This window comes from Pseudophryne corroboree, chromosome 2 (genome assembly GCF_028390025.1).
Source record: "Pseudophryne corroboree isolate aPseCor3 chromosome 2, aPseCor3.hap2, whole genome shotgun sequence".
Classification (NCBI taxonomy): Eukaryota; Metazoa; Chordata; class Amphibia; order Anura; family Myobatrachidae; genus Pseudophryne; species Pseudophryne corroboree.
In genome coordinates this window covers 411,291,878-411,306,311 of record NC_086445.1, presented here as the reverse complement: position 1 = coordinate 411,306,311, position 14,434 = coordinate 411,291,878, and the positions used below count along the sequence as shown (strand labels likewise).

At 49.5% G+C, this 14,434-nt stretch overlaps 1 protein-coding gene across 2 annotated transcripts in view; it reads right to left on the bottom strand.

The window, feature by feature from the left end:
* CHST10 (carbohydrate sulfotransferase 10) overlaps nt 1–9,734 on the bottom strand; it is a 143,988-nt gene extending 134,254 nt beyond the window's left edge. Inside the window, exon 1 of one of the 2 annotated variants that reach the window (XM_063953458.1) lies at nt 9,510–9,734. The gene's annotated coding sequence lies outside the window, so the exon portion shown is untranslated. Of the gene's footprint in view, nt 1–9,443 lie in introns of both variants that reach the window. The other variant, XM_063953457.1, reaches the window with a different exon arrangement.
* Nucleotides 9,735–14,434: the final 4,700 nt, after the last annotated feature.

Sequence of the window (14,434 nt, the reverse complement as noted above, 5' to 3'; positions counted from 1 at the left end):
ACACACACATCGCCTAGTGTGTACCCACCATGACTCTAGTGACTCCGACACACACACACATCGCTTAGTGTGTACCCACCATGACTCTAGTGACTCCAACACACACACATCGCCTAGTGTGTACCCACCATGACTCTAGTGACTCCGACACACACACACACATCGCCTAGTGTGTACCCACCATGACTCTAGTGACTCCGACACACACACACATCGCCTAGTGTGTACCCACCATGACTCTAGTGACTCCGACACACACACATCGCCTAGTGTGTACCCACCATGACTCTAGTGACTCCGACACAATGAAACACATCAGCCTATTTTATTTTTAGAACTCTGATTTCAAAAGGATAGATAGATAGATAGATAGATAGATAGATAGATAGATAGATAGATAGATAGATAGATCGATCTAATTTTTATGGCATCTTTTAAAATAAGAATTTACTTACCGATAATTCTATTTCTCGTAGTCCGTAGTGGATGCTGGGAACTCCGTAAGGACCATGGGGAATAGCGGCTCCGCAGGAGACTGGGCACAAAAGTAAAAGCTTTAGGACTACCTGGTGTGCACTGGCTCCTCCCCCTATGACCCTCCTCCAAGCCTCAGTTAGGATACTGTGCCCGGACGAGCGTACACAATAAGGAAGGATTTTGAATCCCGGGTAAGACTCATACCAGCCACACCAATCACACCGTACAACCTGTGATCTGAACCCAGTTAACAGCATGATAACAGAGGAGCCTCTGAAAAGATGGCTCACAACAATAATAACCCGATTTTTGTAACAATAACTATGTACAAGTATTGCAGACAATCCGCACTTGGGATGGGCGCCCAGCATCCACTACGGACTACGAGAAATAGAATTATCGGTAAGTAAATTCTTATTTTCTCTGACGTCCTAGTGGATACTGGGAACTCCGTAAGGACCATGGGGATTATACCAAAGCTCCCAAACGGGCGGGAGAGTGCGGATGACTCTGCAGCACCGAATGAGAGAACTCCAGGTCCTCCTCAGCCAGGGTATCAAATTTGTAGAATTTAGCAAACGTGTTTGCCCCTGACCAAGTAGCTGCTCGGCAAAGTTGTAAAGCCGAGACCCCTCGGGCAGCCGCCCAAGATGAGCCCACCTTCCTTGTGGAATGGGCTTTTACAGATTTTGGCTGTGGCAGGCCCGCCACAGAATGTGCAAGCTGAATTGTGCTACAAATCCAACGAGCAATAGTCTGCTTAGAAGCAGGAGCGCCCAGCTTGTTGGGTGCATACAGGATAAACAGCGAGTCAGATTTTCTGACTGCAGCCGTCCTGGAAACATATATTTTCAGGGCCCTGACTACGTCCAGCAACTTGGAGTCCTCCAAGTCCCTAGTAGCCGCAGGTACCACAATAGGCTGGTTCAAGTGAAACGCTGAAACCACCTTAGGGAGAAATTGAGGACGAGTCCTCAATTCTGCCCTGTCCGTATGAAAAATTAGGTAAGGGCTTTTATAGGATAAAGCCGCCAATTCTGAGACACGCCTGGCTGAAGCCAGGGCTAACAGCATTACCACTTTCCATGTGAGATATTTTAAGTCCACAGTGGAGAGTGGTTCAAACCAATGTGATTTTAGGAACCCCAAAATAACATTGAGATCCCAAGGTGCCACTGGAGGCACAAAAGGAGGCTGTATATGCAGCACCCTCTTGACAAACGTCTGAACTTCAGGAACTGAAGCCAGTTCTGTCTGGAAGAAAATCGACAGGGCCGAAATTTGAACCTTAATGGACCCTAATTTTAGGCCCATAGACAGTCCCGTTTGCAGGAAATGCAGGAAACGACCCAGTTGAAATTCCTCTGTAGGGGCCTTCCTGGGCTCGCACCACGCAACATATTTACGCCAAATACGGTGATAATGCTGCACGGTTACATCCTTCCTGGCTTTGATCAGGGTAGGGATGACTTCATCCGGAATGCCTTTTTCCTTCAGGATCCGGCGTTCAACCGCCATGCCGTCAAACGCAGCCGCGGTAAGTCTTGGAACAGACAGGGTCCCTGCTGGAGCAGGTCCTTTCTTAGAGGTAGAGGCCACGGGTCCTCTGTGAGCATCTCTTGAAGTTCCGGATACCAAGTCCTTCTTGGCCAATCCGGAGCCACGAGTATAGTCCTCACTCCTCTCACTCTTATGATTCTCAGTACCTTGGGTATGAGAGGCAGAGGAGGGAACACATACACTGACTGGTACACCCACGGTGTTACCAGAGAGTCCACAGCTATTGCCTGAGGGTCCCTTGACCTGGCGCAATACCTGTCTAGTTTTTTGTTGAGGCGGGACGCCATCATGTCCACCTTTGGTTTTTCCCAACGGTTCACAATCATGTGGAAGACTTCTGGGTGAAGTCCCCACTCCCCCGGGTGGAGGTCGTGTCTGCTGAGGAAGTCTGCTTCCCAGTTGTCCACACCCGGAATGAACACTGCTGACAGTGCTATCACATGATTTTCCGCCCAGCGAAGAATCCTTGCAACTTCTGTCATTGCCCTCCTGCTTCTTGTGCCGCCCTGTCTGTTTACGTGGGCGACTGCCGTGATGTTGTCTGACTGGATCAGCACCGGCTGACCTTGAAGCAGAGGTCTTGTTAGGCATAGAGCATTGTAGATGGCCCTTAGCTCCAGGATATTTATGTGAAGTGATGTCTCCAGGCTTGACCACAAGCCCTGGAAATTTTTTCCCTGTGTGACTGCTCCCCAGCCTCTCAGGCTGGCATCCGTGGTCACCAGGACCCAGTCCTGAATGCCGAATCTGCGGCCCTCTAGAAGATGAGCACTCTGCAACCACCACAGGAGAGACACCCTTGTCCTTGGTGACAAGATTATCCGCTGATGCATCTGAAGATGCGACCCAGACCATTTGTCTAGCAGATCCCACTGGAAGGTTCTTGCGTGGAATCTGCCGAATGGGATTGCTTCGTAAGAAGCCACCATCTTTCCCAGGACCCTTGTGCATTGATGCACTGAGACTTGGCCTGGTTTTAGGAGATTTCTGACTAGTTCGGATAACTCCCTGGCTTTCTCCTCCGGGAGAAACACCTTTTTCTGGACTGTGTCCAGGATCATCCCTAGGAATAGAAGTCGTGTCGTCGGGATCAGCTGCGATTTTGGAATATTGAGAATCCAACCGTGCTGGCGTAGCACTATCTGAGATAGTGCTACTCCGACTTCCAACTGTTCCCTGGATCTTGCCCTTATCAGGAGATCGTCCAAGTAAGGGATAACTAAAACTCCCTTCCTTCGAAGGAGTATCATCATTTCGGCCATTACCTTGGTAAAGACCCGGGGTGCCGTGGACAATCCGAACGGCAGCGTTTGAAACTGATAGTGACAGTTCTGTACCACAAACCTGAGGTACCCTTGGTGAGAAGGGTAAATTGGGACATGTAGGTAAGCATCTTTGATGTCCAGAGACACCATATAGTCCCCTTCTTCCAGGTTTGCAATCACTGCTCTGAGTGACTCCATCTTGAATTTGAACCTTTGTATGTAAGTGTTCAAGGATTTTAGGTTTAAAATTGGTCTCACCGAGCCGTCCGGCTTCGGTACCACAAATAGTGTGGAATAGTACCCCTTTCCCTGTTGTAGGAGGGGTACCTTGATTATCACCTGCTGGGAATACAGCTTGTGAATGGCTTCCAATACTGCCTCCCTGTCTGAGGGAGACGTCGGTAAAGCAGACTTTAGAAAACGGCGAGGGGGAGACGTCTCGAATTCCAATTTGTACCCCTGAGATACCACCTGAAGGATCCAGGGGTCCACTTGCGAGTGGGCCCACTGCGCACTGAACTTCTTGAGACGGGCCCCCACCATGCCTGAGTCCGCTTGTAAAGCCCCAGCGTCATGCTGAGGACTTTGCAGAGGCGGGAGAGGGCTTTTGTTCCTGGGAACTGGCTGTTTGCTGCAGCCTTTTTCCTCTCCCTCTGCCACGGGGCAGAAATGAGGCGCCTTTTGCCCGCTTGCCCTTATGGGGCCGAAAGGACTGCGCCTGATAATACGGCGTCTTCTTAGGTTGAGAAGCTACCTGGGGTAAAAATGTGGATTTTCCAGCAGTTGCCGTGGCTACCAGGTCTGATAGACCTACCCCAAATAACTCCTCCCCCTTATAAGGCAATACTTCCATGTGCCTTTTAGAATCCGCATCACCCGACCACTGCCGCGTCCATAAACCTCTTCTTGCAGAAATGGACAGCGCGCTAACTCTTGATGCCAGTCGGCAGATATCCCTCTGTGCATCACGCATATATAGAAATGCATCCTTCAAATGCTCTATAGTCAGTAATATACTGTCCCTATCTAGGGTATCAATATTTTCAGTCAGGGAATCCGACCATGCCAGGCCCGCACTGCACATCCAGGCTGAGGCGATTGCTGGTCGCAGTATAACACCCGTGTGAGAGTATATACATTTTAGGATATTCTCCAGCTTTCTATCGGCAGGTTCCTTTAGGGCGGCCGTATCAGGAGAGGGTAGTGCTACCTGTTTAGAAAAGCGTGTGAGCGCTTTATCCACCCTAGGGGGTGTTTCCCAACGTGCCCTATCCTCTGGCGGGAAAGGGTACGATGCCAATAACCTTTTAGGAATTATCAGTTTTTTATCGGGGGAAACCCACGCCTCATCACACACTTCATTTAATTCCTCGGATACAGGAAAAACTACAAGCAGTTTTTTCTCACCAAACATAATACCCTTTTTAGTGGTACTTGTATTATCAGAGATATGCAATACATTTTTCATTGCTTCAATCATGTAACGTGTGGCCCTGGTGGAAGTCACGTTTGTCTCCTCATCATCGACACTGGAGTCAGTATCCGTGTCTGTGTCTGCCATTTGAGGTAACGGGCGTTTTAAAGCCCCTGATGGCGTTTAAGACCCCTGGACAGGCACAAGCTGAGTAGCCGGCTGTCTCATGTCATCAACTGTCTGTCGTAAAGAGCTGACACTGTCACGCAATTCCTTCCATAGGCTCATCCACTCAGGTGTCGACTCCCTAGGGGGTGACAACTGTATAATAGGCAATTGCTCCGCCTCCATCTCATTTTCCTCCTCAAACATGTCGACACAATCGTACCGACACACCGCACACACACAGGGAATGCTCTGATAGAGGACAGGACCCCACTAGCCCTTTGGGGAGACAGAGGGAGAGTATGCCAGCACACACCAGAGCCCTATATATAGACAGGAATACCACTATAAATGTGCTTTTCCCTTTATAGCTGCTGTTGTTATCAAACTGCGCCAAATTAGTGCCCCGCTCTCTTTTTTACCCTTTTCTGTAGTGCAGGACTGCAGGGGAGAGTCAGGGAGACGTCCTTCCAGCGGAGCTGTGATGGAAAATGGCGCCCGTGTGCTGAGGAGATAGGCTCCGCCCCCTTCTCGGCGGCCTTTTCTCCCGCTTTTTTGGTGAGTTCTGGCAGGGGTTAAAATACATCCATATAGCCCTGGGGGTTATATGTGGTGTATTTATGCCAGCCAAGGTGTTTTACATTGCTGCTCAGGGCGCCCCCCCCTAGCGCCCTGCACCCTAAGTGACCGGAGTGTGAAGTGTGCCTGAGTAACAATGGCGCACAGCTGCAGTGCTGTGCGCTACCTTGTTGAAGACAGATGTCTTCTGCCGCCGCTTTTTCCGGACCTTTTCTTGCTTCTGGCTCTGTAAGGGGGCCGGCGGCGCGGCTCTGGGACCGAGCTCCGAGGCTGGGCCTGTGTTCGGTCCCTCTGGAGCTAATGGTGTCCAGTAGCCTAAGAAGCCCAATCCACTCTGCACGCAGGTGAGTTCGCTTCTTCTCCCCTTAGTCCCTCGATGCAGTGAGCCTGTTGCCAGCAGGTCTCACTGAAAATAAAAAACCTAAAACTAAACTTTCACTAAGAAGCTCAGGAGAGCCCCTAGTGTGCACCCTTCTCGGCCGGGCACAAAAATCTAACTGAGGCTTGGAGGAGGGTCATAGGGGGAGGAGCCAGTGCACACCAGGTAGTCCTAAAGCTTTTACTTTTGTGCCCAGTCTCCTGCGGAGCCGCTATTCCCCATGGTCCTTACGGAGTTCCCAGCATCCACTAGGACGTCAGAGAAAAATGCATATTTTAACAAATACCAATGTACAATATATATACTTGCAAAATCAAGAATGCTAATGTACTTTGTGATCTCTGACCTCCACTTCATAAGGATAAACGTTTGTAAACATATGGCTGATGAGTAGCACACAAAAAGCAATGTCATGAGAGAGACCATGGTACTGGTCAGTAATACAAGTCCCCTATGTGGCCATACATCGCTAGATGTGTTTAAAGTGCGAGACCTTACTGCAACAAGGCACAATCACCACCTCATCACACACAGGGGGGTAAATTTACTAAGATTCGTGTTTTCCCGTTTCAGGTCAAAGTTCAATCACGAATGACATCGAAAGTGTAAAACTGCAACTTTTTGAATTTGTTACGATGGATTTACTAAGCTGTCGTATTCGGGTTTTTCTTTTGTTCCGATGTCGATGTCATTCGTGTTTTTTTTTTTTTTTTTACGGCAGTGATTAGCAAAACACTGCCGACTTTTTTACAATGAATCTCGGCCGGATCTGTGTGATCCGTGCTGGGGTTCATTTTTTTTTTTTTTTTTTTTAATTAAACACTGTAAAATCCAAAAAAAAAATTGCGTGGGGTCCCCCCTCCTAAGCATAACCAGCCTCGGGCTCTTTGAGCCGATCCTGGTTGCCGAAATATGGGGAAAAAAATTACAGGGGTTCCCCCATATTTAAGCAACCAGCATCGGGCTCTGCGCCTGGTCCTAAAAACACGGGGGACAAAAAGAGTAGGGGTCCCCCGTATTTTTAAAACCAGCACCGGGCTCCACTAGCTGGACAGATAATGCCACAGCCGGGGGTCACTTTTATATAGTGCCCTGCGGCCGTGGCATCAAAAATCCAACTAGTCACCCCTGGCCGGGGTACCCTGGGGGAGTGGGGACCCCTTCAATCAAGGGGTCCCCCCCCCAGCCACCCAAGGGCCAGGGGTGAAGCCCGAGGCTGTCCCCCCCCATCCAATGAGCTGCGGATGGGGGGGCTGATAGCCTTTGTTGTAAAAGAAAAGATATTGTTTTTAGTAGCAGTACTACAAGTCCCAGCAAGCCTCCCCCGCATGCTGGTACTTGGAGAACCACAAGTACCAGCATGCGGCGGAAAAACGGGCCCGCTGGTACCTGTAGTACTACTACTAAAAAAATACCCAAAAAAACACAAGACACACACACCGTGAAAGTATAATTTTATTACATACATACACACATACATACATACTTACCTTATGTTCCCACGCAGGTCGGTCCTCTTCTCCAGTAGAATCCAAGGGGTACCTGTTGAAGAAATTATACTCACGAGATCCAGGGGTCCAGGGTCCTCGGGGAATCCAGGTGTAATCCACGTACTTGAAAAAAATAACAAAACGGACACCCGAGCCACGCACTAAAAGGGGACCCATGTTTGCACATGGATCCCCTTTTCCCGACTGCCAGAAACCCACTCTGACTGATGTCTAAGTGGGTTTCTTCAGCCAATCAGGGAGTGCCACGTTGTAGCACTCTCCTGATCGGCTGTGTGCTCCTGTACTGAGTGACAGGCGGCACACGGCAGTGTTACAATGTAGCGCCTATGCGGTCCATTGTAACTAATGGTGGGAACTTTCTGCTCAGCGGTGACGTCACTTTAGGTCAACCGCAGGGCAGAAAGTTCCCACCATTGGTTACAATGGAGCGCATAGGCGCTACATTGTAACACTGCCGTGTGCCGCCTGTCACTCAGTACAGGAGCACACAGCCGATCAGGAGAGTGCTACAACGTAGCACTCCCTGATTGGCTGAAGAAACCCACTTAGACATCAGTCAGAGTGGGTTTCTGGCATTCGGGGAAAGGAGTCCCATGTGAAAACATGGGGCCCCTTTCAGTTCGTGGCTCGGCTTTCCGTTTTCTTATTTTATGCAAGTACGTGGATTACAAATGGATGCCCCGAGGACCCTGGGACCCGCGATCTGGTGAGTAGAATTTATTCAGCAGGTACCCCTTGGATTCTACTGGAGAAGAGGACCGACCTGCGTGTGAACATAAGGTAAGTATGTATGTATGTTTGTGTGCATGTATGTAATAAATCTTTACTTTCACGGTGTGTGTGTCTTGTCTTTTTTTGGGTATTTTTTTAGTAGTAGTACTACAGGTACCAGCGGGCCCGTTTTTCCGTCGCATGCTGGTACTTGTGGTTCTCCAAGTACCAGCATGCGGGGGAGGCTTGCTGGGACTTGTAGTACTGCTACTAAAAACAATATCTTTTCTTTTACAACAAAGGCTATCAGCCCCCCCATCCGCAGCCCATTGGATGGGGGGGGACAGCCTCGGGCTTCACCCCTGGCCCTTGGGTGGCTGGGGGGGGGACCTCTTGATTGAAGGGGTCCCCACTCCCCCAGGGTACCCCGGCCAGGGGTGACTAGTTGGATTTTTTATGCCACGGCCGCAGGGCACTATATAAAAGTGACCCCCGGCTGTGGCATTATCTGTCCAGCTAGTGGAGCCCGGTGCTGGTTTTAAAAATACGGGGGACCCCTACTCTTTTTGTCCCCCGTATTTTTGGAACCAGGACCAGGCGCAGAGCCCGATGCTGGTTGCTTAAATATGGGGAACCCCTGTCAATTTTTTCCCCATATTTCTGCAACCAGGATCGGCTCAAAGAGCCCGAGGCTGGTTATGCTTAGGAGGGGGGACCCCACGCAATTTATTTTAATAAAATAACAACTTTCCCACCCCTTCCCACTGATATACATGCACGGATCTCATGGATCCCTGCATGCCTATCCAATCACGGAAAAAAAAAGCAGGTCTGTTTTTTTTTAGCACTTTTTTACGAGTTGTAATTTTTCACGGCAGTGTTTGTTTTTTTTTTGCTTTGCACTTCTTAGTAAATTACCGAGATTCATACTTAAACAGCCGCGTTTTGACCGATGGTGTATTCATTCGTAATTTTTTTCTTGGACTTGCAAAAAATTACGAATGCCCTCATCACTGCCGTGATTATTGCTTAGTAAATTACCGAGATGACACTTTGATGAAAAAACGGCATCTCGGTCAAAATCGGGAGCTTAGTAAATTTACCCCAGGGACTGTTTTATATGGAATCGCATTTAGGTAAAGGAAACATATTCAGATCTACTCTGAGCAGGACGGGCTCATGCAATGTAAGAGCAGTAAGCACAAGCCCCCATAACCCATCTTCAGACATGTACAGTACCAGCAGCAAGACTGTATCTGCAGCACAGAGTGTGGAGCAGGGAGGGACGGAGGGTGTTGGGTACAGGGGGAGGAGGCTGGTTATGTTGCTGGGGATTGCAGGGTAGGAAATGGAATAAACAAGTGATAATTGGATTGTGTCACCTTGCTATGTGAGGGGCCCAGCCGGCAGAATAATCAAGTGCGAGCTCCTGTGCTGCCCCAGCCTACCTTGCAGCTGGGCCCAGAGCGGACATCCCGGGCCGCCCCGGCCGCCAAGCAGCAGCAGCAACCCCTCAACGCTGGAGCATGAAGCGGGGCTATAGATGCATTGCTGCCAGCAGGAGCCTGTGGTACCGGAGGACGTATGCTGACATCACAGTCATGTGACCGGGACCAGTAGTCGCTACTTGCTGCAGCATCGGAGCGCACGGTGTGGCCGCAGCACATAGAAGGAGGCGGGGGGATCACTGCGACATTCATGATAGGACGCTATCCTACTACAGTATCATCATGAGGGGACCGGGAGTTGCCCTGCCGGAGCTGTGTATAAATTGCTGCACTCGTGCTGTATACCCCATGCCTCACCCAGTGATGCTGTTGCCGTCTATCTTAAATTTCAGGGCTAGTGTCAGGGTTTGAAGAGAACTGTCCCTGTTTTCAGTATCCAGCTCCATAATGATAGTCCTAGTTTTCTGTATGTTAGATGTAATCTTTACCGTAGGCTTGGGAAATGAGCGCTTAGTGATGACATGAAATATACAGTGCAAAAAAATGAACTATTACAGTCTGTATACATGACAGAGTGCCTTATACCAGAGGAGGATTTAGAACTTATGGGGCCCTAAGCAACATTGGTTTGGGGCCCCCATTCCTTCAAATGCATGCAATTTCAATCTACGTCTTTGTGCTATACCGTCAAGCGGCATGCACAGTATTACACAGATGGCGTTCATAGTTTGAAAACAACGGATTGCGTCCAACGCCTCCACAGTGTACAACTCTGACCCAGGCCTTATTTATATCACCATGCTACCTACCCACACTACATCCCCGCACTATGAGGGTCATTCAGACCTGATCGCACGCTAGGTTTTTTCGCTGTGCTGCGATCAGGTCAGAACTGCATATGCACCGCAATGTGCATGTGCGTCGTACAAGTACAAAGCAGATCGTTGCCCAGTGATGGATTGTACGAAGAATCCGTTTGCACAACCTATCGCAAGTAGATTGACAGGAAGAGGGTGTTTGTGGGTGTCAACTGACCGTTTTCTGGGAGTGGTTGGAAAAACGCAGGCGTGTCAAAGCGTTTGCAGGGCGGGTGTCAGACGTCAATTCCGGGACTGGACATGCTGAAGTGATCGCAGCTGCTGAGTAAGTTCTGGGCTACTCAGAAACTGCACAAAACTTTTTTGTACCAGCCGGCTGCACATGCGATCGCACACTAGCAAAGCCAAAATACACTCCCCTATCTGCTCGCAGCAATACAAAAAACGCCTAGGGAACGATCAGGTCTGAATGACCCACCATCTCCCCACACTGAATTACTATGTTACATCCACTCTTGAAGATCACTACGCTACCTCCCCACACTATATCACTGCACAACCTCCCCACACTACAGCATTGTTCTACAACCACACACAATATCAGTGCACAGCCTCCCAACACTACATCCCAGTACTAGATCCAGTGCCGTAACTAGCCATTTTAGCGCTGTGTGCAAGAAACGACAGTGCCGCCCCCCCCGCCCCCCATGTAAGACAGGGGCAGTGCGTGCCGCAGGCGCGCGGAAAATTTATAGGGGCGTGGCTTCACAGGGAAGGGGCGTGGCCACAAAATAACAGCAATTCATACTACGGTGCACAGTAGTCTACATTATTCAAATTACGCTGCACAGTAGCGCCACTACACCAGGTAGAGTCCCTTTTATACATTACAGCAGACAGCGTCCCCCTTTTTACACATTACGGCAGCCAGTCCCCCTCTTTACACATTGCGGCAGCCAGGCCCCCTCTTTACACATTGCGGCAGCCAGGCACCCTTTTTACACATTGCGGCAGCCAGACCCCCTTTTTATACATTGTGGCAGTCAGTCCCCCTTTTTACACATTGCGGCAGCCAGGACCCCATTTTACACATTGCGGCAGCCAGGACCCCCTCTTTTTACACATTACGGCAGCCAGTCCCCTTCTTTACACATTGCGGCAGCCAGGCCCCCTCTTTACACATTGCGGCAGCCAGGCACCCTTTTTACACATTGCGGCAGCCAGACCCCCTTTTTATACATTGTGGCAGCCAGTCCCCCTTTTTACACATTGCGGCAGCCAGGACCCCATTTTACACATTGCGGCAGCCAGGACCCCATTTTACACATTGCGGCAGCCAGGACCCCCCCTTTTTACACATTACGGCAGCCAGTCCCCCTTTTTACACATTGCGGCAGCCAGGACCCCTTTTTACACATTGCGGCAGCCAGGACCCCATGTTACACATTGCGGCAGCCAGGACCCCCCCTTTTTACACATTACAGCAGCCAGTCCCCCTTTTTACACATTGCGGCAGCCAGGACCCCATTTTACACATTGCGGCAGCCAGTCCCCCTTTTTACACATTGCGGCAGCCAGGACCCCATTTTACACATTGCGGCAGCCAGGCCCCCTTTTTACACATTGCGGCAGCCAGACCCCCTTTTTATACATTGCGGCAGCCAGGACCCCTTTTTACACATTGCGGCAGACGGTGTCCCCCTGAGAGAGAGAGAGAAAGAGAGAGAGAGAGAGAGAGAGACATACTTACCTTCTCCACGCTGACAGGCTCCTCGTGCAGCTCCCTCTCGGTGCAGGCTGTGTGAGGTGAGGAGGAGGAGGGAGGGGGAGCAGGGAGCCGCAGCAGCGCTATTTGATTGGTAGTAAGCGCCGCTGCAGCATCCCCCTCTCCTTCTGTATTGGTTGCCTGGCGCTGCTGTGGATGCTGGGATGAAGGAACCGCATCCCAGCATCCATAGCAGCGCCGGGCAGCCAATACAGAAGGAGAGGGGGATGCTGCAGCGGCGCTTACTACCAATCAAATAGCGCTGCTGCGGCTCCCTGCTCCTCCTCCTCCTTGAACCCGGCGCTGGTCTCTCTCCTCCAGCGCGGCGCACACAGAGGCGGCATGTAATGAGTCAATTTGACTCATTACATGCCGCTGGCCGTTGCGCCCCCAGGGCAACTGCGCTGTGTGCCAAGCCCCCTTGGCACACACGTAGTTACGGCCCTGACTAGATCACTGCACAACCACCCCACATTACTTTTCAGTACAGGATCACTGAACTACCTCCCCACACTGCATCACTACGCTGCATCCGCTCACTATATTACTACACTACCTCTAGTGCCGTAACTTGAGATTTTGCTGCCCTGTGCCACATAGTGCATTGGTGCGTACCTCCCTATTTTAAAAGGGAAGGGGCGTGGCCACACAATAGTACCCCTAGTCCAAATTATGCCGCACAGCAGTGACCCTTAATCACATTACACTTCATAGTATCGCTTATTCACATTACATCATACAGCAGTGTCCCCTATTTCTCTTACATCTTAGAGGATACTAGGGTTACATTTAGTACCATGGGGTATAGACGGGTCCACTAGGAGCCATGGGCACTTTAAGAATTTAATAGTGTGGGCCTGCTCCTCCCTCTATGCCCCTCCTACCAGACTCAGTTTAGAAAATGTGCCCGGAGGAGCTGGTCACGCTTTTGGAAGCTCCTGAAGAGTTTTCTGCATTTATTTTATATGTTTGTTATTTTCAGGCAGGACTGGTTGGCACCAGTCTGCCTTTTTCGTGGGACTTAGAGGGGGGAACAGCCCAACCTCTTGAAGGGTTAATGGGCCCGTTCCCCGCTGACAGGACACTAAGCTCCTGGGGGAAGCCCCACCACGGCGAGTGTATATTCCCGCAGCACGCCGCCACCCCTAACAGAGCCAGAAGAATGAAGAGTGGTGAGTACTAAGCTGGCGTCCCAATTAGCGGGTCGCCGGCCATTATGGCGGCATGAGGGTACAGAGACGCACGGCTTCTAACCGGGGAGGAATGCGTCTCCAGACACAGTACACAGCTGCGTCTCAGTACACTGTACACAGTACCCACACTGGCAAAAACAGCCTTAAAACGGTTATCTCTCCATTTTAAGTACCAGATTACCTCAGCCAATATAAAAAAAAGCGGGAAGACCGCGCACCATTGAAGGGGCGGGGCCTTCACTATGAGCGGATCCAGCAGCTCACCTACAGCATTAGCATACAGGTTGAGTCTCCCTTATCCAAAATGCTCGGGACCAGGGGTATTTTTGATATGGGATTTTTCCGTATTTTGGAATAATTGCATACTATAATGAGATATCATGGTGATGGGACCTAAATCTAAGCACAGAATTCATTTATGTTACATATACACCTTATACACACAGCCTGAAGGTCATTTTAGCCAATATTTTTTATAACTTTGTGCATTAAACAAAGTGTGTGTACATTCACACAATTCATTTATGTTTCATATACACTTTATACACACAGCCTGAAGGTCATTTAATACAATATTTTTAATAACTTTGTGTATTAAACAAAGTTTGTGTACATTGAGCCATCAGAAAACAAAGGTTTCACTATCTCACTCTCACTCAAAAAAGTCCGTATTTCGGAATATTCCGTATTTCGGAATATTTGGATATGGGATACTCAACCTGTATTAGCATATATTATCGCACAGCCTTCTGTGTCCATCTATGAATCAGGCCCAATATACATATATTTGCCATATGCTGAGTTGTAGGCATTTTTGCGGCCAGACTCCTCCCATCAGAAAGCTTGGTCAGTGCACATTTGCAACAACCCTTTCCAAAAAATCAGTCTAAAAATAGGTGTAATTACGTATATGCACAATTCTGTGTGATGAACCAAAGATTTACATTTTGATTCATTGGTCCATAAGACCTTCTTCCAGTTTTTAGTAGTGCATCATAACCCAGGTAAGCCTCTTTTCAATTGCATCAGAACAACCGTAAAGCTGGGTACACACTAGACAATGGCCCTCATTCCGAGTTGATCGGTCGCAAGGCGATTTTAGCAGAGTTGCTCACGCTAAGCCTACGCCTACTGGGAGTGTATCTTAGC